This window comes from Ovis canadensis, chromosome 19, assembly GCF_042477335.2.
Source record: "Ovis canadensis isolate MfBH-ARS-UI-01 breed Bighorn chromosome 19, ARS-UI_OviCan_v2, whole genome shotgun sequence".
Lineage (NCBI taxonomy): Eukaryota > Metazoa > Chordata > Mammalia > Artiodactyla > Bovidae > Ovis > Ovis canadensis.
In genome coordinates, this window is record NC_091263.1 from 46,802,443 (window position 1) to 46,825,128 (window position 22,686).

The 22,686-nt window shown below is 46.3% G+C and overlaps 1 protein-coding gene across 4 annotated transcripts in view; it reads left to right on the forward strand.

Moving 5' to 3' along the window:
- FRMD4B (FERM domain containing 4B) overlaps positions 1-22,686 on the forward strand; it is a 375,185-nt gene that overhangs the window by 68,613 nt on the left and 283,886 nt on the right. Inside the window, exon 2 of one of the 4 annotated variants that reach the window (XM_069561675.1) lies at positions 7,404-7,459. The exons of the other annotated variants lie outside the window; for them this stretch is intronic. The gene's annotated coding sequence lies outside the window, so the exon portion shown is untranslated. The remainder of the gene's footprint in view (positions 1-7,403; positions 7,460-22,686) is intronic. 4 annotated transcript variants of the gene reach the window in all.

Sequence of the window (22,686 nt, forward strand, 5' to 3'; positions counted from 1 at the left end):
TTGGCAGGCAGATTCTTTACCACTGAGCCACCAGGGAAGCCCAGATATGTAGACAGGCAATTGCAGTCGCCTCATGTGACACACACAAGACACAATACGATGGAAACATAGAGGCAACAACTGTGAAATGCCTATTATGCCTCAGACACTCTTTAACATGTGTGTATATGTATTGACTCATTTAATGTTTACAATAGTCCTGTAGTGCTAGCAGCTTTTTTTTTTAGGTCGCTCAGTTGTGTCCCATTCTTTGCGACCCCATGGACTGTATAATCCCTGGAATTCTCCAGGCCAGAATACTGGAGTGGGTAATGGTTCCCTTCTCCAGGGGATCTTCCCAACCCAGGGATCAAACCCAGGTCTCCTGCATTGCAGGCGCATTCTTTACCAGCTGAGCCACAGGGGAAGCCCAGGAATATTGGAGTGGGTAGCCTATCCCCTCTCCAGCAGATTTTCCCGACCCAGGAATCGACCCGGGGTCTCCTGCATTGCAGGCGGATTCTTTACCAACTGAGCTATGACGGAAGCCCATATATAATAATGCCCATTTTACTGATGGGGAAATTGAGTCATAAGCTGGCTAATTGACTTGCCCAAGGTCACATGGCTAAGAAATGGTGCGGCCAGGATGCAAGTATACACAGTCTAGCTCAAGAATTATTAACCATCGTGTTTTATGCTCCCCTAAAAGGGACACAGACCTAAGAAAGAGCTGTTTAAGCTCATGTGATGTCTTTTGTGATGCCTGGAGCATACATAATGAATGTGTGAATGGATTAATTAATGGAGGCATACATAGAACAGCTATGTACATGTATCTGTAAGAATTCTATCTGAACTCTTGTGAGTCCTGAATTATACATCCTCATTTTCTTCCCTTTCTGAGTGTTTGAGCTATTACCAGCTATTTCAGCGAAAGCATTGCTGCACTCTTGTATGAAAGGTGAAATGCGATAATTAGACAGAGCTCATTAAATTAGTTAAATGAGTCTGAAGTAGGAACCAGAGAACCATGATTTACTGAAATGTTTCAAGTATTAGTATGCAGCGAGAATAATAAAAATAAGAAGGCAAACTATTACAGGATTGCTGCAGAAAAAAGGCCATCGATCATAAACAAACAGAAACACTGAAGCCGTATATACTGCATTTTCTTAGCGTGAAAAGCACTGTGTAAAAGTAAGCCAGTTAAGTCAGCAGGAGAAAAACAAATATCATTTATTCATGCACATATGTGGAATCTAGAAAAATGATACAGATGCTCTTATTTGCAAACCAGAAATAGAGACACAGATGTAGAGATCAAAGTTATGAATACCAAGGGGGAAAAGCAGGTAGTGGGATGAATTGGGAAATTGTTATTGACATACATGCACCGCTGATATGCGCGTACTAAGTCACTTCAGTCATATCCAACTCTATGCAACTGTGTGGACTGGAGCCCACCGGGCTTCTCTGTCCACAGGGATTCTCTAGACAAGAATACCGGAGTGGATTGCCACGCCCTCCTCCAGGGAATCTTCCTGACCGAGGGATCGAGCCTACGTCTCTTGCGACTCCTGCACCGGCAGGCGAGTTCTTTACCGTTAGCGCCACCTGGGAAGCCCTTTACACTGCTGATACTATGTGTGAAATAGATAATTAATGAGATCCTACTGTATAGCACAGAGAACTCTACTTGGTGCTCTGTGGTGCCTTGAAAGGGAAGGAAATCCAAAAAAGAGGGGCTGTTTATATACATATATATATATATATATATATTTACACATGGCTAATTCACTTTACTGTATAGCAGTAACTGACACAGCAGTGTAAAGCAACTTACTCAAAAAAAAAAAAAAGTGCATGTGTTTAGGAAGAATTCAGCTGATTTACATTCTCAGGGAGTGTGTGTGCCCTGGAGGTTGGTAAGGATCAGATTTTTCTGAGGCTACTTGAGGGAATCAGCAGGCAGGCGCCCTTCACATCAGTTTAAAGTGACATCTCTGTGAACCTCACACAGTGGCTCTTTGAAACAAGTTGGAATGCCTTTGGGCACCTGGTGCAAGAGCCACGCTCTCTGCTCTTCCCAGTCAAACAAGAAGGGAATCAATCCACCAGGTGCGTTGTCTGACTGCACGGATGCTACTGCAGGCCATGCTTAAATCTTAACAGCAAACTTTCATCCTCTCAGTAATTAGAACTCTGAAGGTGTCCAAACATTTGTTCAGCCCTTGGGATCTTTAACCCATGTGAGATGAAAGGGGAGAATGTTTGGTGACTATATGATTTTAGAAGTCCTCAAACCTTTAACACGGTTGGACAGCGCATCAAATATCCACCTTCCTTGTCCAGTCCTTGTCATGGAGGAAATAACACAGCCTTCACCACTCTTTGGCCAGCTCCTACTTTCAGGCCCAGCTGAACTTGGTCTGAAGTGAGTCAGCATGAATTTTTTGAGAAGACAACACTTAGTGAAAGTTACAACTGTAGGATTCAGGACATGCTGCACCAAATATGCTCCTTTGTTGGTATACTGATTATTTTGAGCTCTAGACACTTCATATAATATACATATATACACACGTGTGTGTGTGTGTGTGTGTGTGTGTGTGATGGATATGGGAAGGGAATCCCTGGTGATTCCATGGTAAAAGAATCAAATTGCAGTCTCTGGGTTGGGAAGATCCCCTGGAGAAGGGAATGGCACCCCACTCCAGTATTCTTGCCTGGAGAATCCCATGGACAAAGGAGCCTGGTGGACTACAGTCCATGGGGTCACAAAGAGTCGGGTATGACTGAGTGACCAACACTTGCATTCTTTTTCAGATTCTTTTCCCTTAACAGTTATTACAAAATACTGAGTGTCGTTCCCTGTGCTATTTCGTAGGTCCTTGTTGGTTATACGTATACAGTAGTGTGTGTATGTTAATAGCAAACTCCTAATTTGTCCTTCCCTCAATCCTTCCCCTTTGGTAACCATAAGTTTATTTTCTGTGTATGTGGGTCTATTTCTGATATGTAAATAAGTATAAAGACTTTTGTATCATTTTCTTTTCTGCTTAGATTCCACATATAAGTGATATCGTATGATGTTTGTCTTTCTCTGTCTGGCCGATGTAACTTACTATGATAATCTCTAAGCTGCCTTTACCTGCAAAGACAGATCCTTCAGAAGGTGGTCAATTGTCATAAATCTCCTCATGGTGAATTTCCTCTATCAGGGAAGGTTGATTATTCACAGGAGAGGAAACTAGAAGTCCTCACCACACTGTGACAAAAACTTTGTCAAAAACTGGCATACCTCTCATCAGTTCCATTAGGGGTCCAATCATCTTTACGGGAAAAAAAAATTATTTACTCTCCCCTAAGAGGCCGACATGGGCTTCCCAGGCGGCTGTAATGGTAAAGAACTTGCCTGCTAATTCAGGAGACTTATATAAGAGACTCGGGTTCGATCCCTGGGTCAGGAAGATCCCCTGGAGGAGGGCATGGCAACCCATTCCAGTATTCTTGCCTGGAGAATCCGGTGGAAAGAGGAGCCTGGTGGGCTACAGTCTGTGGGGTTACAAAGAGTCGACATAACTGAAGAGACTGACTTGCAAGAGGCCGACATGCCCAGTTCTCTTTCCATATTAAAACGGGATTTAATCCTAAATTCTAAAGCTAGCTCTTTGGGTACTCACTTTCCTCTGGGTATCTCCCATGTATACATGAACCAAATGTTACAAACTTCTGTTTTTCTCTTTATTAATCTGTCTTTTCTTAAGGCAACTCAGCTAAAAAATCAGAAGGGTAGATGGAAAAAATTTTTTTCTTCCCGACATTAAACTTTTGTATATCTTTCTCTACTTCCACAGTACAATTTCCAAAGGCATTCTCTAATATCAATAAATGTAGGCTGTATTTAACTAGTTCACCATCACATTACCAAGACAAGACACACTCTATGTCACATGGCAGGCCAATAAAGTGAGAGAGCAGTTGTTGAGAGCAAGGTAACCATACGTTGGTTTTCTGAGTCTGAGACTGGGGGATTGCTTTGGTAAAGGAGTTCATAGATATGAATTTCTCGATTCTACGCACTTCAGCACTTCTCAGCTCTCCGCTAGGGTGACATGGGCAACCAGAAGCCTAGAAAAAAGTGGTGTTCTCGGGTGTAGCTTCTGGTGGAATGTGCTGGAAGAAAGAGCCTAGGGTTTGTGTCTCCCTACTATTTTCCAAGTAGAATTCCCTTTCCCAGACATCCCAAGCTCTGCCTCACGGTGATGCTGAGGGTGCTGTGGTCCATAGACTGGGTGAGACTCCCGAGGAAGGCAGCGGCAGGTGGGAACCCCAATACAGGAGCCCTGGGGAGCAGGTGACTTTTCAAAGCTCTCTCCGCATAGCGGTCCACTGTTTCTTGGGTGTTCTCGAGTTGCATGAGTTGTAAGAGGGCCCACCTGGCTCAGGAGATCGTGGTCCCATCCACAAGGGACTGGACACTAGGGGCCCAAGAGAGGCTCATTGGCTGGTATCTTGTCCCCAACTCCCTCAGCTACACCCACAGTTCAGCCTGGAGGATGCCGGGCGACTTGGGCTCCAGGGATATGGCTACACTCTAGTCCCCGAGGACTAAGGGCAACATTCTTGGCGGTATTTACAGTCCTTTTTTTTTTTTTTAGATTTGATTTTGCTTTAATGTTGAAATATACTTGAATTCCTGTGGTTTGATTTTTTTTCAGTGTAGCGAAACAGACTCTCTTATAATATCAGCTCTTAGTCACTGGTCTTTTCTTGTGCAGCTTATCAGAGACTGTTAGGGAGGCATTCCCTGTGCTTTGCAGTAGGTACTTCTTGATGATCTCTTTCATATATAGTATTGTGTATGTGTGAATCCCACCCTCCTAAGTTCTCCCTACTTCCCCCTCCAACTTTACCACGGATTCTTCCCCTTTGAGAACCATGTTTCTTTTTGTAGACTTTAAGTCTGTTTCATAAGGGAATACAGTTGTATCACGTATTAGAATCCACCTCTAAGAGATGCCATAGTCATTCTGTTGTTCCCTCTCTAACTTCCTTCATTTAGCATGATCCTCTCCAGGTCCATCCATGTGGCTGCAAAGGCGTTAATTCATTTTCATGGCTAAATCCTATTCCATGGTACAGACTGACCGCATCTTCTTCTCCACACATCTGTCCAGGAAGCGTTGGGTTGCTAGCTATTACCCGTGGTGCTACAGTGAACTTTCGGGTACAGGTGTCTTTTCAAATTATGGTTTTTCCTTGGCCTGCAGGTCCAGGGGTGGGGTCGCTAAGTTATGTGGTAGCTCTGTTTGTAGCTTTTCCAGAGTGTCCACACTGTTCTCCACTGTGTCAGTTGCCCACTTTCATTTCTCAAAACAAGGTAGGAGGGTCCTGTTTCAGGCATGTCCTCCCTTTCCAGCTTTCCTCGTGTGTGGACTGTGTGGTGATGGCCGCTGTGACTGGTACGAGGAGTTACCTTGCTGCAGTTTTGATTTGCAGCTCTGGAAGATGAGCATTTTGGTGTTGCAGAAATCAGTACTCAAGAAACCAAGCACCACCCTCGGAGAGTTGGAGAACTCCCCAGAGGAGTTACTACTCCAAGCTCTGAGCCCTGCACAAAGGGATTACAGAGTTTTTATAGACAGACTGTAGTGGGCAACACTAGCTGTTAATAGGCTGGTTTAAACTAAGGGGTTTCGTGCACGTGGGAACAGTGGTCAAGATGGGGAGGGGGATGCCTGACCTGGACAGGCGTGATTAAGCAGGTTTGCAGGGGCTCGGTGATTGCAAAGAGCAGGACAAGGGTGAGTGAGATAAACTGCAGTTCCTAGTATTGCAAGTCCCCACTTTCTGAGACTACGTGACCTACGTGATCAAGACTTTGCAAGGGGCAGGGGAGGCTGAAAGAGAAGGAGGTTATGTAAAATTTTAACTTTTCCTCTTCAGTGGCGCATATTTAAAATATGTTCTTTTTAAAATACCAAATAGAAGAAAAAAGTATGTAAAATTAACCTCTGGAAAGCAGCTTTCGAAAGACCCATCCTCTTTTAAATTCTTTTTACATGACCTGCCCCAGGACATAGCTTGTGTGCTGGTTTCCTTTACAGTCCCTCAGGCCTTACGACTCTGAAGTGCCCAGCAGTTCAGCTCTGGCACTTGTAGTTCCAGAAAACGTCCACAAGGCGGCAGCACAACTCTGCTCCTGCCTCGGGCGACTTGGGTAATCAGAGGCCTAGAGAAAGTGATGTACCTGGGTGGTGGCTTCCAGTGGAGTGCGCTGGAAGAGAGAGTCCAGGGCTCCTCTCTTGGCACTTTACTGTGAAGTGTTCTTCCTTCCCAGAAATCCTGATTCCCGCCCTAACGGAGATGCTGAGGATGCTGTGGTCCATAGGTGGCAAGACTCCAGAGGAAGGAGGCTGCTGATAGAAACCCCAGCACAGGGGACCTGGGGAGCAGGTGACTTTTCAAAGCTCATATGGCACAGAGGACCACGTTTCCTGAATGTACTTGACTAGGGTGAGGTATAGGAGGGCCCGCCTGGACATGAGATTCGGGTCCCATTCACAGGAGACTGGGCACTCCAGGACCAAGAAGCGTTCATTCACTGGCACCTCGTCCCCAGCTCCCCCAGCTGCACCACAGTTCAGCCTAGGGGACCCTGTGTGGCCTGGGCTCCAGGGATGTGAAAGCAACCCAGTCCCCAAGCCCAAGGGGCAATATTCTTGGCGATTCTTTACTTTCCTTTTTTTTTTTCCTTTTTAGACTTGATTTTGTTTTAGTGTTGAGATATAGTTAACTTCCAGTGGTTTATTTCAATGTAGCAGAAAAGGATTCACTTATACGTATGCATATATCAACTCTTAGTCACACTCTCTTCCTGTATAGCTTATTAGAGACTGTTGAGTAGGCTTCCCTGTGCTTTGCAGTAAGTGCTTCTTGGTGATCTGTTCCATATATAATGTTGTGTATGTGTGAATCCCACCCTCCTAAGTTCCTCCTGCCATCCCCTTGTCCTTCTTTACCCCAATTTTTTCCCCCTTGGGAACCATAAGTTTCTTTTGAAGTCTGTTTCATAAATGAGTGCAGTTGTATGGTGGTTTAGATTTGGCCTCTAAGAGTTCTCATAGTTCTGTTGTTCCCTAGCTGACTTCCTTCAGTGAGCACGATCATCTCCAGGACCATCCATGTGGCTGCAAAGGCAGTAATTCATTTTCCTGGCTAAATCCTATCCCATGGTACCGGGTGACCTCATCTTCTCCAGGCGTCTGTCCAGGGAGCTTTCCGTTGCTTGCATTGCCCATGGTGCTGCAGTGAACTTTAGGGAACAGCTGTCTTTTAAAATTATGGTTTTCCTTGGCCTGCAGGTCCAAGGGTGGGATTTCAAGGTCATGTGGCAGCTCTGTTTTTTGTGTTTTCAGGAACATCCACACTGTTCTCCACCGTGGCTGCTGCCTGATCCATTCCTCAAAACAAGGTAGGAGGGTCCTGTTTCATGCATGCTCTTGCTGTCACCTGTTCCTTGTGGGTCGACTGTCTGGTGATGGCCCTTGTGAGTGATGAGAGGAGATACCTTGCTGCAGTTTTGATTCCTAGCTCTCTAAAAGGGGAGCATGTTTGATTTCTAGCTCTCTTATGGAGCATGTTTAAAATATGTGCTTCTTAAAAAACCAAAGGAAAGAAAAAAGAATAAACTGTGTTCATTAAATTTGAAATGACTGCTGGAAATTGGGTTCTCCAAGATCCACCCATTTCAAAATTCTTTTCCAGTAACCTGTCCGAGGACACTGTTTGCAGGCTGGTGACCTTTACACGCTTCCCAGGTGGCACTAGTGGTAAAGAACCCATCTGCCAATGCAGGAGACACAACAGACGTGGATTCAGTCCCTGACTCCGTTGCTGAGTTGGGAAGGTCCCTTGGAGGAGGACATGGCAACCCACTCCAGCGTTCTTGCTGGAAGAATCCCACAGACAGAAGAGCCTGGCTGGCCACGGTCTACAGGGTCTCAACACCACTGAAGCGACTTAGCAAGCATGTCCTTTATAGCCTTGCAGGCCTGGTGACTCTGAAGCTCTCCGAAGCACTGCTCTGACATTTGTAGTTTTGGGAAACGTCCACAAGGTGGCAGCACTTCTCAGCGCCTGGCTAGATTGCTTGGGCAACTAGAGCCCTAGAGAAAATGGGGCTTCCAGTGGAATGTGCCTGAAGAGTCCAGGGTTAGTGTCTCGGTGCTTTTTCCCACATAGCATGTCCTTTCCCAGAAATCCCAAGCCCCGCCCTAATGCTGTCCTCCATAGGCTGGGTGACTTCCAAGGAAGAAGGCTGCCTGTGGGAACCCCAGCGCCAGGAGAGCTGGGGAGCAGGCAGGTTTTCAAAGCTTTCTCTGCTCAGGGGTCCACCTTTTCCAGGATTTACTCGACTTGCGTGAGGTGTAGGAGGACCCACCTGGATCAGGAGATTGGGGTCCCATCCCCAGGTCATGGGGCACTTCAGGCGCGTGAGGGATTCATTCCCAGGTATCTGATCCCCAACTCCCTCAGCTGCACAACAGCTCAGCCTGGGGGACCTGGGTCAGCCCTTGCTCCTGGGTGTGACAGCAGCCCAGTCCCTGAACCTAAGGGCAGCATTCTTGGCATTTCTCTGTTGCTGTTCATTGTTCAGTCCCTAAGTCGAGCCTGTTTGTGACCACATGGACTGCAGCATGCCAGCTTCCCTGTCCTTCACCATCTCCTGGAGTCTGCCCAAACTCATGTCCATTAAGTCAGTGTTACGACCCAACCGTCTCATCCTCTGTTGCCCCCTTCTCCTCTTGCCCTCAGTCCTTCCCATCATCAGGGTCTTTTCCAATGAGTCAGCTCTTCACATCAGGCGACCAAAGTATTGGAGCTTCAGCTTCAGCACAAGACCTTCCAATCAATATTCAGGGTTGATTTCCTTTCGGATTGACTGGTTTGGTCTCCTTGCTGTCCAAGGGACTCTCAAGAGTCTCCAGCACCACAGTTTGAAAGAATCAATTCATGGGCTCTCCGCCTTCTTTATGGTCCAGCTCTCACATCCATACATGACTACTGGGAAAACCATAGCTTTGACTATGAGGACCTTTGTCAGCAAAGTGGTGTCTCTGCACTTTAATTCCTTGTCTGGGTTTGTCATAGTTTTTTTCCAAGGAGCAGGCTCTTTTAATTTCATGGCGGCAGTCATTGTCCGCAGTGATCTTGGTGCCCAAGAAAATGAATTCCGATGCTGTTTCCACTTTCTCCCCATCTGTTTGCTATGAAGTGATGGGACCGGATATCATGATCTTAATTTTTTGAATCTTGGAATTTTATGGCAGTTTTTTCACTCTCCTCTTTCACTTTCATCAAGAGGCTTTTTAGTTCCTCTTCACTTTCTCTTCACTTTCTGCCATTAAAGTGGTTTCGTGGGCATATCTGTGGCTTTGATATTTCTCCTGACAATCTTGGTTCCAGGTTGTGCTTCTTCCGGCCCAGCATTTTCTATGATGTATTGTTCATATAAGTTAAATAAGCAGGGTGACAATTTACATCCTTGGTGTACTCTTTTGTCAATTTTGAACCAGTCCAATATTCATGTCCAGTTCTAACTGTTGCTTCTTGACCTGCATACACGTTTGTCAAGAGGTAGGTAAAGTGGTCTGGTATTCCCATCACTTCAGGAATATTCCACAGTTTGTTGTGATCCACACAAAGGCTTTAGTGTAGTCAATGAAGCAGAAGGGGATGTTCTTTTGGAATTCCCATACTTTTTCTGTGATCCAGCAGATGTTGGCAGTTTGATCTTTTGATAATCCAGCTTGTACATCTGGAAGTTCTTGATTCACATATTGTTGAAGCCTAGCTGGAAGGATTTTGGGTATTTCCTAGGGCTTCCCTTGTGGCCCAGCTGGTAAAGAATCCAGCTGCGATCCGGAGACCTGGGTTGGGAAGATCCCCTGGAAAAGGGAAGGGCTACCCACTCCAGTATTCTGGCCTGGAGAATTCCATGGACTCTATAGTCCATGGAGTTGCAAAGAGTTGGACACGACTGAGCGACTTTTGCCTTCACTTTCCACTTTTTGCTAGCATGTGAAATGAGTGCAGTCCTCCTAGATCAGGACATTGGGGTACCATCCACAGAGGACCGGGCACTCCAGGCCCAAGAGGGGCTTATTTGCTGGCACCTCATCCCCAGCTCCCTCACCTGCACCACGGTTTAGCTGGGTGACCTGGGGCGACCTGGGTGTTGGGATGTGACAGCAGCCAGTCCCCGAGGCCTAAAGGCAGTTATTTTGGCTTTGGTTCATTTGTTTTTTCCTTTGAGATTTGATTTCGCTTCTGTATTGGCATATAGTTCAGTGCTGTGGTTGTTTCGGTGTAGCGCAAAGGGACTCGCACACACATCAGCTCTTACTCACTTTCTTTCTTGTACAGATTCTAAGAGACTGAGGAGCGTTCCCTGAGCTTTGCAGTAGGTGTCCCTTGATGATCTGGTTGTTACATAATAATGAGTACGCTTGAATCCCAGCTTCCGAAGTTCTTTAGAGTGTGGGTGTCTTTTGAAATTATGGTTTTCTGTGGCATACAGGCCCAGGGGTTGTATTGCCAGGTCATGTGGCTGTTCAGTAGCTCAGTCATGTCCGACTCTTGAGACCCCATGGACTGCAGCACTCCTGGCTTCCCTGTCCTTCACTGTCTCCCAGAGTCTGCCGGACTCATGTCTATTGAGTCGCTGATCCTATCCAACCATCTCTTCCTCTGTCGCCACCTTCTCCTCCTGCCCTCAATTTTTGCCATCATCAGAGTCTTTTCCAATGAGTCAGCTCTTTGCATCAGGTGGCCAAAGTATTGGAGCTTCAGCTTCAGCATCAGTCACCATCAGAAGTGATTTTGGAGCCCAAAAAGATAAAGTCTGTCACTGTTTCCTTTTTTTCCTTTTATTTGCCTTGAAGTGATGGGACCGGATGCCATGATGTTAGTGTTTTAAATGTTGAGTTTTAAGCCAGCTTTTTTACTCTCTTCTTTCACCCTCATCAAGAGGTTCTTTAGTTGCTCTTCACTTGCTGCCATCAGAGTGGTGTCATCTACTTATCTGAGGTTATTGATATTTCTCCTGGCAGTCTTGACTCCACCATGAGCTTCATCCAGCCCAGCATTTCGCATGATGTACTCTGCGTATAAGTTAAAAAAGCAGGGTGACGATATACAGCTTTGACCTACTCTTTCCCAGTTTGGACCAGCCCGTCGTTCCATGTCTGGTTCTAACTGTTGCTTGTTGTCCTCCATACAGGTTTCTCAGGAGCCAGGTAAGCTGGTCTGGTATTCCCATCTCTTTCAGAATTTTCCACAGTTTGTTGTGATCCACACAGTCCAAGGCTTTAGTGTAGTCAGTAAAGCAGAAGTAGATGTTTCTCTGGAATTCCCTTGTCTTTTCCATGACCCAGCGGATGTTGACAATTTGATCTCTGGTTCCTCTGCCTTTCCTAAATCCAGCTTGAACATCTGGAAGTTCTCAGTTCATGTGCTGTTGAAGCCTGGCTTGGAGAATTTTGAGCATTACTTTACTAGCGTGTGAGATGAGTGCAACTGTGCGGTAGTCTGAGCTTTCTTTGGCATTGCCCTTCTTTGGGGTTGGATGAAAACTGACCTTTTCCAGTCCTGCGGCCACTGCTGAGTTTTCCAAATTTGCTGGCATATTGAGTGCAGCACTTTCACAGCATCATCTTTCAGGATTGAAGTAGCTCAGCTGGAATTCCATCACCTCCACTAAGTTTGTTCGTATGATGCTTCCTAAGGCCCACTTGACTTCACACTTCAGTGTGTCTGGCTCTAGGTGAGTGCTCACACCATCATGGTTATCCGGGTCGTTAAGATGTGTTTGGCCTTCAGGCCCAGGGATGGAATTGTCAGGTCACGTGGTACCTCTAATTTATCATTTTCAAGAACCTGGAACTGTTCTCCATCGTGGCTGTTGCCACTTCCATTCCTCAAAACAAGGTAGGAGGGTTCGGTTTCAGGCATTTCTTCCCTTTCCCATGTTCCTTGTGTGTAGAGTGTTTGGTGACTGAACAGAAGGAAAAAAAACAAACTGTGAATCAAATTTATATTGACCTCTGGAAATTGGTTATCCCGCCATCCGCCCTCTTTTGAATTCTTTGTCGTTGCCCTGCCCAAGGATATTGCATTCTCTCTGGTGGCCTAGAGAGCCCGGCAGGCCTTGTGACTCTGAAGCATGGGAATGCGCGGCTCTAGCACTTGTAGTTCCAGGAAGCGTCCACAAGGTGGCAGCACTTCTCTGTGCCCAGCTAGGTTCAGTTCAGTTCAGTTAGTTCAGTTCAGTTCAGTCGCTCAGTCCGCTCAGTCGTGTCCGACTCTTTGCGACCCCATGAATCGCAGCACGCCAGGCCTCCCTGTCCATCACCAACTCCCAGAGTTCGCCCAAACTCATGTGCATCGAGTCGATGATGCCAACCAGTCATCTCATCCTTTGTCGTCCCCTTCTCCTGCCCCCAATCCCTCCCAGCATCAGGGTCTTTTCCAATGAGTCAACTCTTCGCAAGAGGTGGCCAAAGTATTGGAGTTTCAGCCTCAGCATCAGTCCTTCCAATGAACACCCAGGACAGGTTTCCTTTAGGATGGACTGGTTGGATCTCCTTGCAGTCCAAGGGACTCTCAAGAGTCTTCTCCAACACCACACTTCAAAAGCATCAATTCTTCGGCACTCAGCTTTCTTCATAGTCCAACTCTTATATCCATACATAACCACTGGAAAAACCATATCCTTGACTAGATGGACCTTTGTTGGAAAAGTAATGTCTCTACTTTTTAATATGCTATCTAGGTTGGTCATAACCTTCCTTCCAAGGTGTAAGTGTCTTTTAATTTCATGGCTGCAATCACCATCTGCAGTGATTTTGGAGCCCCCGAAAATAAAGTCTGACACTGTTTCCACTGTTTCCCCATCCATTCCCGTGAAGTGATGGGACCGTATGCCTTGATCTTCATTTTCTGAATGTTGAACTTTAAGCCAACTTTTTCACTCTCCTCTTTGACTTTAATCAAGAGGCTTTTCAGCTCCTCTTCACTTTCTGCCGTAAGGGTGGTGTCATCTGCATATCAGAGGTTATTGATATTTCTCCCGGCAATCTTGATTCCAGCTTGTGCTTCTTCCAGCCCAGCGTTTCTCATGATGTACTCTGCATAGAAGTTAAGTAAGCAGGGTGACAAATACAGCCTTGACATACTCCTTTTCCTATTTGAAACCAGTCTTTAGTTCCATGCCCAGTTCTAACTCTTGCTTCCTGACCTGCATATAGGTTTCTCAAAAGGCAGGTCAAGTGGTCTGGTATTCCCATCTCTCTCAGAATTTTCCACAGTTTATTGTGATCCACACAGTCAAAGGCTGTGGCATAGTCAATAAAGCAGAAATAGATGTTTTTCTGGGACTCTCTTACTTTTTCCATGATCCAGCAGATGTTGGCAATTTGATCTCTGGTTCCTCTGCCTTTTCTAAAACCAGCTTGAACATCTGGAAGTTCATGGTTCAGTTATTGCTGAAGCCTGGCTTGGAGAATTTTGAGCAATACTTTACTAGTGTGTGAGATGAGTGTGTCATAGTTTGAGCATTCTTTGGCATTGCCTTTCTTTGAGATTGGAATGAAAACTGACCTTTTCCAGTCCTGCGGCCACTGCTGAGTTTTCCAAATTTGCTGGCATATTGAGTGCAGCACTTTCACAGCATCATTTTTCAGGATTTGAAATAGCACAACTGGAATTCTATCACCTCCATTAGCTTTGTTCATAGTGATGCTTTCTAAGGCCTACTTGACTTCACATTCCAAGATGTCTGGCTCTAGATTAGTGATCACATCATCGTGATTATCTGGGTTGTGAAGATCTTTTTTGTACAGTTCTTCTATGTATTCTTGCCACCTCATCTTAATATCTTCTGCTTCTGTTAGGTCCAGACCATGTCTGTCCTTTATCGAGCCCATCTTTGCATGAAATGTTCCCTTGGTATCTCCAATTTTCTTGAAGAGATCTCTAATCTTTCCCATTCAGTTTTTTCCCTCTATTTCTTTGCATTGATCGCTGAGGAAGGCTTTCTTATCTCTTCTTGCTATTCTTTGGAACTCTGCATTCAAATGGGAATATCTTTCCTTTTCTCCTTTGCTTTTCGCCTCTCTTCTTTTCACAGCTATTTGTAAAGCCTTCTCAGACAGCCATTTTGCTTTTTGCTTTTCTTTTTTGGGGGGATGGTCTTGATCCCTGTCTCCTGTACAGTGTCACAAACCTCTGTCCATAGTTCACCAGGCACTCTGTCTATCAGATCTAGTCCCTTAAATCTATTTCTCACTTTCACTGTATAATCATAAGGGACTTGATTTAGGTCATACCTGAATGGTCTAGTGGATTTCCGTACTTTCTTCAATTTCAGTCTGAATTTGGCAATAAGGAGTTCATGATCTGAGCCACAGTCAGCTCCTGGTCTTGTTGCTGACTGTATAGAGCTTCTCCATCTTTGGCTGCAAAGAATATAATCAGTCTGATTTCGGTGTTGACCATCTGGTGATATCCATGTGTAGAGTCTTCTCTTGTTTTGTTGGAAGAGGGTGTTTACTGTGACCAGTGCGTTCTCTTGGCAAAACTCTATTAGTTTTTGCCCTGCTTCATTCCACATTCCAAGGCCAAATTTGCCTGTTACTCCAGATGTTTCTTGACTTCCTACTTTTGCATTCCAGTCCGCTATAATGAAAAGGATATCTTTTTTGGGTGTTAGTTCTAAAAGGTCTTGTAGGTCTTCATAGAACCGTTCAACTTCAGCTTCCTCACCGTTACTGGTTGGGGCATAGACTTGGATCACTGTGATGTTGAATGGTTTGCCTTGGAGATGAACAGAGATCATCTGTCATTTTTGAGACTGCATCCAGCACTGCATTTTGGATTCTTTTGTGGACCATGATGGCTACTCCATTTCTTCTAAGGGATTCCTGCCTGCAGTAGTAGATATAATGGTCATCTGAGTTAAATTCACCCATTCCAGTCCATTTTAGTTCGCTGATTCCTAGAATGTCAATGTTCACTCTTGCCATCTCCTGTTTGACTACTTCCAATTTGCCTTGATTCATGGACTTAACATTCCAGGTTCCTATGCAATATTGCTCTTTACAGCATCGAACCTTGCTTCTATCACCAGTCCCATTCACAATTGGGTATTGTTTTTGCTTTGGCTCCATCCCTCATTCTTTCTGGAGTTATTTCTCTACTGATCTCCAGTAGCATCTTGGATACCTACTGACCTGTGGAGTTCCTCTTTCAATATCCTATCATTTTGCCTTTTCATGCTGTTTATGGGGTTCTCAAGGCAAGAATACTGAAGTGGTTTGCCAATCCCATGTCCAGTGGACCACATTCTGTCAGACCTCTCCACCATGACCCGTCTGCCTTGGGTGACCCCACAGGGCATGGCTTAGTTTCATTGAGTTAGACAAGGCTGTGATCCTAGTGTGATTAGATTGACTAGTTTTCTGTGATTATAGTTTCAGTCTATCTGCCCTCTGATGCCCTCTCTCAGCACCTACCGTCTTACTTGGGTTTCTCTTACCTTGGACATGGGTTATCTCTTCACAGCTGCTCCAGGAAAGCGCAACCGCTCCTCCTTACCTTGGATGAGGTCGCCCCTCCTGACCTTGAACATGGGATAGCTCCTCTTGGCCCTCCCCGCGCAGCCACCACTGCTTGTTCCTGTTAAAAGCCCTAGAGAAAGGGGAGTCCTGGGTGGTAGCTTCCAGTGGAGGGTGTCAGAAGTGAGAGGCCAGGGCTCATGTGTCCAGACTTTTTCCCAAGTAGCATTCCCCACTTTCCAGAAATCCCACATCCGCCCTGCTGGCGATGCTGATGGTGCTGTTGTCTATCGGCGGATTGACTCCTGGGGAAGGAGGCTGCAGGTGAGAGCGCAGCACCAGGAGACCTGGGGAGCAGGTGACTTTTCAAGGCTCTTTCGGCTCCGAGGTCGGCCGTTGTTTTGGTTAGTCGATTTGGGTGAAGTGTAGGGGGCCCACCTGGATCAGGAGATTGGGGTGCCGTCCTCAGGAGAGCCAGCATTCCAGCCCGAGAGGGGTTCTTTCACTGGCACCTTGTCCCCGGCTCCCTCAGCTGCACCACAGTTCAGCCTGAGGGACCCCCAGAAGGCCAGGCTCCGGAGACATTACAACAGCGTGTCCCCAAGTCCTAAGGGCAGTGTTCTTCGGTTTTCTTTACCTTCCTTCTCTTTACTTTTTGGAGTTGATTTTGCTTTCACATTGGAGTGTGGTTGCCTTCTAGCGTTGTGGTGGTTCTCTGTGTAGCACATACGGATTCCCTTACACATGTGCGTACGTCAGCTCTTATTCACGTTCTTTTCTGTGCAGCTTGTTGGGGACTGGTCGAGTAGGGTTCCCTGCACTTTGCAGTAGGTGCTTCTGATGATGTTTCCTATATATCATCGTGTATGTTTGAATCCCACCCTCCTAAGTTCCCCTCCCCTCCGCCTTTTACCCCAATTTTTTTCTCCTTGGGGACCACGTGTTTCCTTTTGAAATATTCGAGTCTGTTTCGTAAATGGGTGCATTTGTATCACGGGTTAGCTTCCACCTCTGAGAGGTATCATAGTTGTTCTGTCACTCCCTGTGTGACTTCCTTCATGATCATCTCCAGGTCCATTCATGTGGCTGCAGAGGCAGTAGTTCATTTTAGCGGCTGAGTCCTAGTCCGTGCTATGTGCTAAGTTGCTTCAGGCGTGTCCTACTCTTTGCGACTCTATGGATTGTACCCCGCCAGGCCTCTCTGTCCGTAGGCTTCTCCAGGCAAGAACACTGGAGTGGCTTGCCACACCCTCCTCCGGGGGATCATCCTGGCCCGGGGATCGAAACTGTGTCTCTTAGGTCATCCGAACTGGCAGGCCGGTTTTGTTTCCCTAGCACCAGCCATGGGACAGATCGACACATCTCCTCCAGGTGTCTGTCCGGGGAGCTTTCGGCTGCTTGCGTGGCCCATGGTCCTGCAGTGAACTTTGGGGTACAGGTGACTTTTCAGATTATGATTTTTCCTTGGCCTGCAGGTCCACAGGTGGGATTGCCAGGTCACACGGTAGCTCTGCCTTCAGTGTTCCAAGAACCTCTGCACCGTTCTCCATCGTGGCTGTTGCCCACTTCCATTCCTGAAAACAGGGTAGAAAGGTTCTGTTTCGTGCATTCCCTCCCTTTCCCGAATTCCTTGTGTGTAGAGTGTTTGGTCCAGTGTTTCTCATGATGTACTCTGCATATAAGTTAAATAAGCAGGGTGACAATATACAGCCTTGACGTACTCCTTTTCCTATTTGGAACCAGTCTGTTGTTCCATGTCCAGTTCTAACTCTTGCTTCCTGACCTGCATACAGATTTCTCAAGAGGCAGGTCAGGTGGTCTGGGATTCCCATCTCTTTCAGAATTTTCCACAGTTTATTGTGATTTACACAGTCAAAGGCTTTGGCATAGTCAATAAAGCAGAAATAGATGTTTTTCTGGAACTCTCTTACTTTTTCCATGATCCAGTGGATGTTGGCAATTTGATCTCTGGTTCCTCTGCCTTTTCTAAAACCAGCTTGAACATCAGGGAGTTCACGGTTCACGTACTGCTGAAGTCTGGCTTGGAGAATTTTGAGCATTACTTTACTAGCATGTAAGATGAGTGCAATTGTGCGGTAGTTTGAGCATTCTTTGGCATTGCCTTTCTTTGGAATTGGAATGAAAACTGACCTTTTCCAGTCCTGCGGCCACTGCTGAGTTTTCCAAACTTGCTGGCATATTGAGTGCAGCACTTTCACAGCATCATTTTTCAGGATTTGAAATAGCTCAAGTGGAATTCTATCACCTCCACTAGCTTTGTTTGTAGTGATGCTTTCTAAGGCCCACTTGACTTCACGTTCCAGGATGTCTGGCTCTAGATTAGTGATCACATCATCATGATTGTCTTGGTCGTGAAGATCTTTTTTGTACAGTTCTTCTGTGTATTCTTGCCACCTCTTCTTAATATCTTCTGCTTCTGTTAGGTCCAGACCATGTCTGTCCTTTATCGAGCCCATCTTTGCATGAAATATTAATAACCTCAGATATGCAGATGACACCACCCTTATGGCAGAAAGTGAAGAGGAGCTAAAAAGCCTCTTGATGAAAGTGAAAGAGGAGAGTGAAAAAGTTGGCTTAAAGCTCAACATTCAGAAAACGAAGATCATGGTGTCTGGTCCCATCACTTCATGGCAAATAGATAGGGAAACAGTAGAAACAGTGTCAGACTATTTTTTTGGGCTCCAAAATCACTGTAGATGGTGACTGCAGCCATGAAATTAAAAGACGCTTACTCCTTGGAAGAAAAGTTACGACCAACCTAGATAGCATATTCGAAAGCAGAGACATTACTTTGCTGACTAAGGTCTGTCTAGTCAAGGCTATGGTTTTTCCAGTGGTCATGTATGGATGTGAGAGTTGGACTGTGAAGAAGGCTGAGCACCAAAGAATTGATGCATTTGAACTGTGGTGTTGGAGAAGACTCTTGAGAGTCCCTTGGACTGCAAGGAGATCCAACCAGTCCATTCTGAAGGAGATCAGCCCTGGGATTTCTTTGGAAGGAATGATGCTAAAGCTGAAACTCCAGTACTTTGGCCACCTCATGCGAAGAGTTGACTCATTGGAAAAGACTCTGATGCTGGGAGGGATTGGGGGCAGGAGGAGAAGGGGACGACAGAGGATGAGATGGCTGGATGGCATCACTGACTCGATGAACGTGAGTCTGAGTGAACTCCGGGAGTTGGTGATGGACAGGGAGGCCTGGTGTGCTGCGATTCATGGGGTCGCAAAGAGTCAGACACGGCTGAGCGACTGAGCTGAACTGAACTGAGAGTGTTTGGTCAGGGCCGTTGTGAGTGGTGCAGGGAGATGCCTTGCTGCAGTTTTGATTTGCAGCCCTTGAAAATGAACATATGGAGCAAATTTAAAATAAGTGCTTCTTAAAAAACAACAACAACAACACAAAAACCGAATAGAGGGAAAAAACCATTCAGGTGAAATTTAAATTGAACTCTGGACATTGACTCCCCCCACCCCCACCCCCCACCCCGCGCGCGCGCACACACACACGCACGCACACACGCACACACACGACACTGCTTGCAGGCTGGTGTTCTTTACAGCCCTGCAGGCCTTGTGACTGAAGCGCCTAGAAGCTCCGCTCTGACACTTGTAGTTCCTGGATACGTCCACAAAGAGGCAGCACCTCTCCGCGCTCGGCTAGGGTGGCTTGAGGAACCAAGAGCCCTAGAGAAAGTGGTGTCCTGAGTGGTAGTTTCCAGTGGAATGAACTAGAAGAAAGAGCCCAGGGCTCCTGTCTGGGTACTCTTTCCCGGGTAGCGTTCCCCTTTCTCAGAAATCCCAAGCCCCACCATAAAGGCAATGTCAAGGCTGCACGTCCTTCTTCGCCGTGGTGACTCCACGAAAGGAGGCTGCAGGTGGCAGCCCCAGCAGATGGGGAGCAGATGACTTTTCAAAGCTCTTTCGGCACAAAGGTCCACCGTTTCTTGGGTGTACCCGACTTGCGTGAGGTGTAGGAGGGCCTGCCTTGATCAGGAGATTCGGGTCCCACCCACAGGGGACTGAAGAGGCCAGACCCAAGAGGGGTTCATTCGCTGGCACCATATCGCCAGCTCCCTCAGCTGCAACACAGCTCAGCCTGGGGGACCTGGGGAGACCGCGGCACCTGGGAGGTGACAGCCCAGTCCCCGGGGCCTAAGGGCAATATTCTTGGTGATGCTTTCCTTTCCTTTTTTTTTTTTTTCTTTTTCGATTTGATTTTGTTTAACGTTGAAATATAGTTGACTTTCAGTGTTTGGGTTTTTTTTTTTTTTATGTAGGGCAGACTGACTCACTTATACATATACGTATATGTCAGCTCTTATGCATATTCTTTCCTGTATAGGTTCCTGGAGACTGAGGCGTTCTCTGTGCTTTGCAGGAGGTGCTTCTCGATGATCTAGCTCATTATTGTATCGTGAATGTGTGAATCGCACCTTCCTAAGTTCTCCCTGTCCTCCAGCTTTGCCCCCATGCTTCTCCCCCTTGGAAAGACAGCCTTCTTTTTGAAGTCTTTGAATCTGTTTCATGAATCAGTGCAGTAGTATCGCATTTTAGAATCCATCTCTAAAAGATACCGTCGTCAGTCTGTTGTGGTTCCCTGTCTGACTTTCTTCAGTCAGCAAAATCATCTCTTGGTCCACTCATGGCTGCAAAGGCAGTAATTCATTTCCATGGCCGAGTCCTATTTCATGGTACAGACTGACTACATCTTCCCGTCCAGGCATCTGTCCAGGCAGCTTTTGGTTGCTTGCTCTTGCCATCAGTGCAGAGTTAATTCTGAGGCACAGCTGTCTTTTCAAATTGTGATTTTTCTTGACATCCAGGCTGAGGAGTGGTGTTGCCTGGCAGTGTGGCAGCTCTGCTTTTAGTGTTTCAAGAACCTCCACACTGTTCTCCATCGTGGCTGTTGCCTACATCCATTCCTCAAAACAAGGCAGGAGGGTCCTATTTCATGCGTGCCCTTGCTTTCCTGCGTTCCTTGTGGGTAGACTGTTTGGTGATGGCCATTGTGATTGATGTGAGGAGATATTTGATTCCTAGCTCTCTAAAAAGGGGCCTTATGGAGCATGTTTAAAGTATGTGCTTCTTAAAAAAAATAAGAAAAAAGAAAAAAAAGTGTGTGTTAAATTAAAATTGACCTCTGGAAATTGGGTTCCCCAAGATCTGCCCTCTTTTGAATTCTTTTTCAGTCACCTGCCGTTGCTTGCAGGCTGGTGCCCTTTGTGGGCTTTCCAGGTGGCATGAGTGGTAAAGAACCAGCCTGCCAATGCAGGAGACATAAGAGACTTGGATTCGATCCCTGAGTCAAGAAGATCTCCTGGAGGAGGACACGGCAGCCTGCTCCAGTTCTTGCCTGGAGAATCCCATGGACAGAGGAGCCTAGCAGGCTACAGCCCATAGGGTCACAAAGGATCTGACATGACTGAAGTGACTTCAGTTCAGTTCAGTTCAGTTGCTCAGTTGTGTCCGAGTCTTTGCAACCCCATGAATCGCAGCACGCCAGGTCTCCCTGTCCATCACCAACTCCCAGAGTTCACTCAAATTCACGTCCATCGAGTCAGTGATGCCATCCAGCCATCTCATCCTCTCTCGTCCCCTTCTCCTCCTGCTCCAAATCCCTCCCAGCATCAGGGTCTTTTCCAATGAGTCAACTCTTCGCATGAGGTGGCCAAAGTACTGGAGTTTCAGCTTTAGCATCATTCCTTCCAAAGAAATCCCAGGGCTGATCTCCTTCAGAATGGACTGGTTGGATCTCCTTGCAGTCCAAGGGACTCTCAAGAGTCTTCTCCAACACCACAGTTCAAAAGCATCAATTCTTCGGCACTCAGCCTTCTTCACAGTCCAACTCTCACATCCATACATGGCTACAGGGAAAACCATAGCCTTGACTAGACAGACCTTAGTCGGCAAACTAATGTCTCTGCTTTTGAATATGCTATCTAGGTTGGTCATAACTTTTCTTCCAAGGAGTAAGCGTCTTTTAATTTCATGGCTGCAGTCACCATCTGCAGTGATTTTGGAGCCCCCAAAAATAAAGTCTGACACTCTTTCCACTATTTCCCCATCTATTTGCCATGAAGTGATGGGACCAGATGCCATGATCTTCGTTTTCTGAATGTTGAGCTTTAACCCAACTTTTTCACTTTCCTCTTTCATTTTCATCAAGAGGCTTTTTAGTTCCTCTTCACTTTCTGCCATAAGGGTGGTGTCATCTGCATAGCTGAGGTTATTGATATTTCTCCCAGCAATCTTGATTCCAGCTTGTGTTTCTTCCACTCCAGCGTTTCTCATGATGTACTCTGCATAGAAGTTAAATAAGCAAAGTGATAATATACAGCCTTGACGTACTCCTTTTCCTATTTGGAACCAGTCTGTTGTTCCATGTCCAGTTCTAACTCTTGCTTCCTGACCTGCATACAGATTTCTCAAGAGGCAGGTCAGGTGGTCTGGGATTCCCATCTCTTTCAGAATTTTCCACAGTTTATTGTGATTTACACAGTCAAAGGCTTTGGCATAGTCAATAAAGCAGAAATAGATGTTTTTCTGGAACTCTCTTGCTCTTTCCATGATCCAGCGGATGTTGGCAATTTGATCTCTGGTTCCTCTGCCTTTTCTAAAACCAGCTTGAACATCTGGGAGTTCATGGTTCACGTATTGCTGAAGTCTGGCTTGGAGAATTTTGAGCATTACTTTACTAGCGTGTGAGATGAGTGCAATTGTGTCATAGTTTGAGCATTCTTTGGCATTGCCTTTCTTTGGGACTGGAATGAAAATGGACCTTTTCCAGTCCTGTGAAGTGACTTAGTAGGCACCAGCTCTGGGAGATGGTGAAGGACAGGGAAGCCTGGCGTGCTGCAGTCCTTGGGGCCACAAAGAACCGGACACGACTGAGTGAACAGCAGCAACAGTGTCCTTTACAGCCCTGCAGGCCAGGGGACTCTGAAGCTCTCAGAAACTCCTCTCTGGCACTTGTGGGAAACTTCCGCGAATCGGCAGCACTTCTCTATACTCTGCTAGGGGGTTTAGGGCGACCAGAGCCCTAGAAAACATGGTGTCCCAGGTG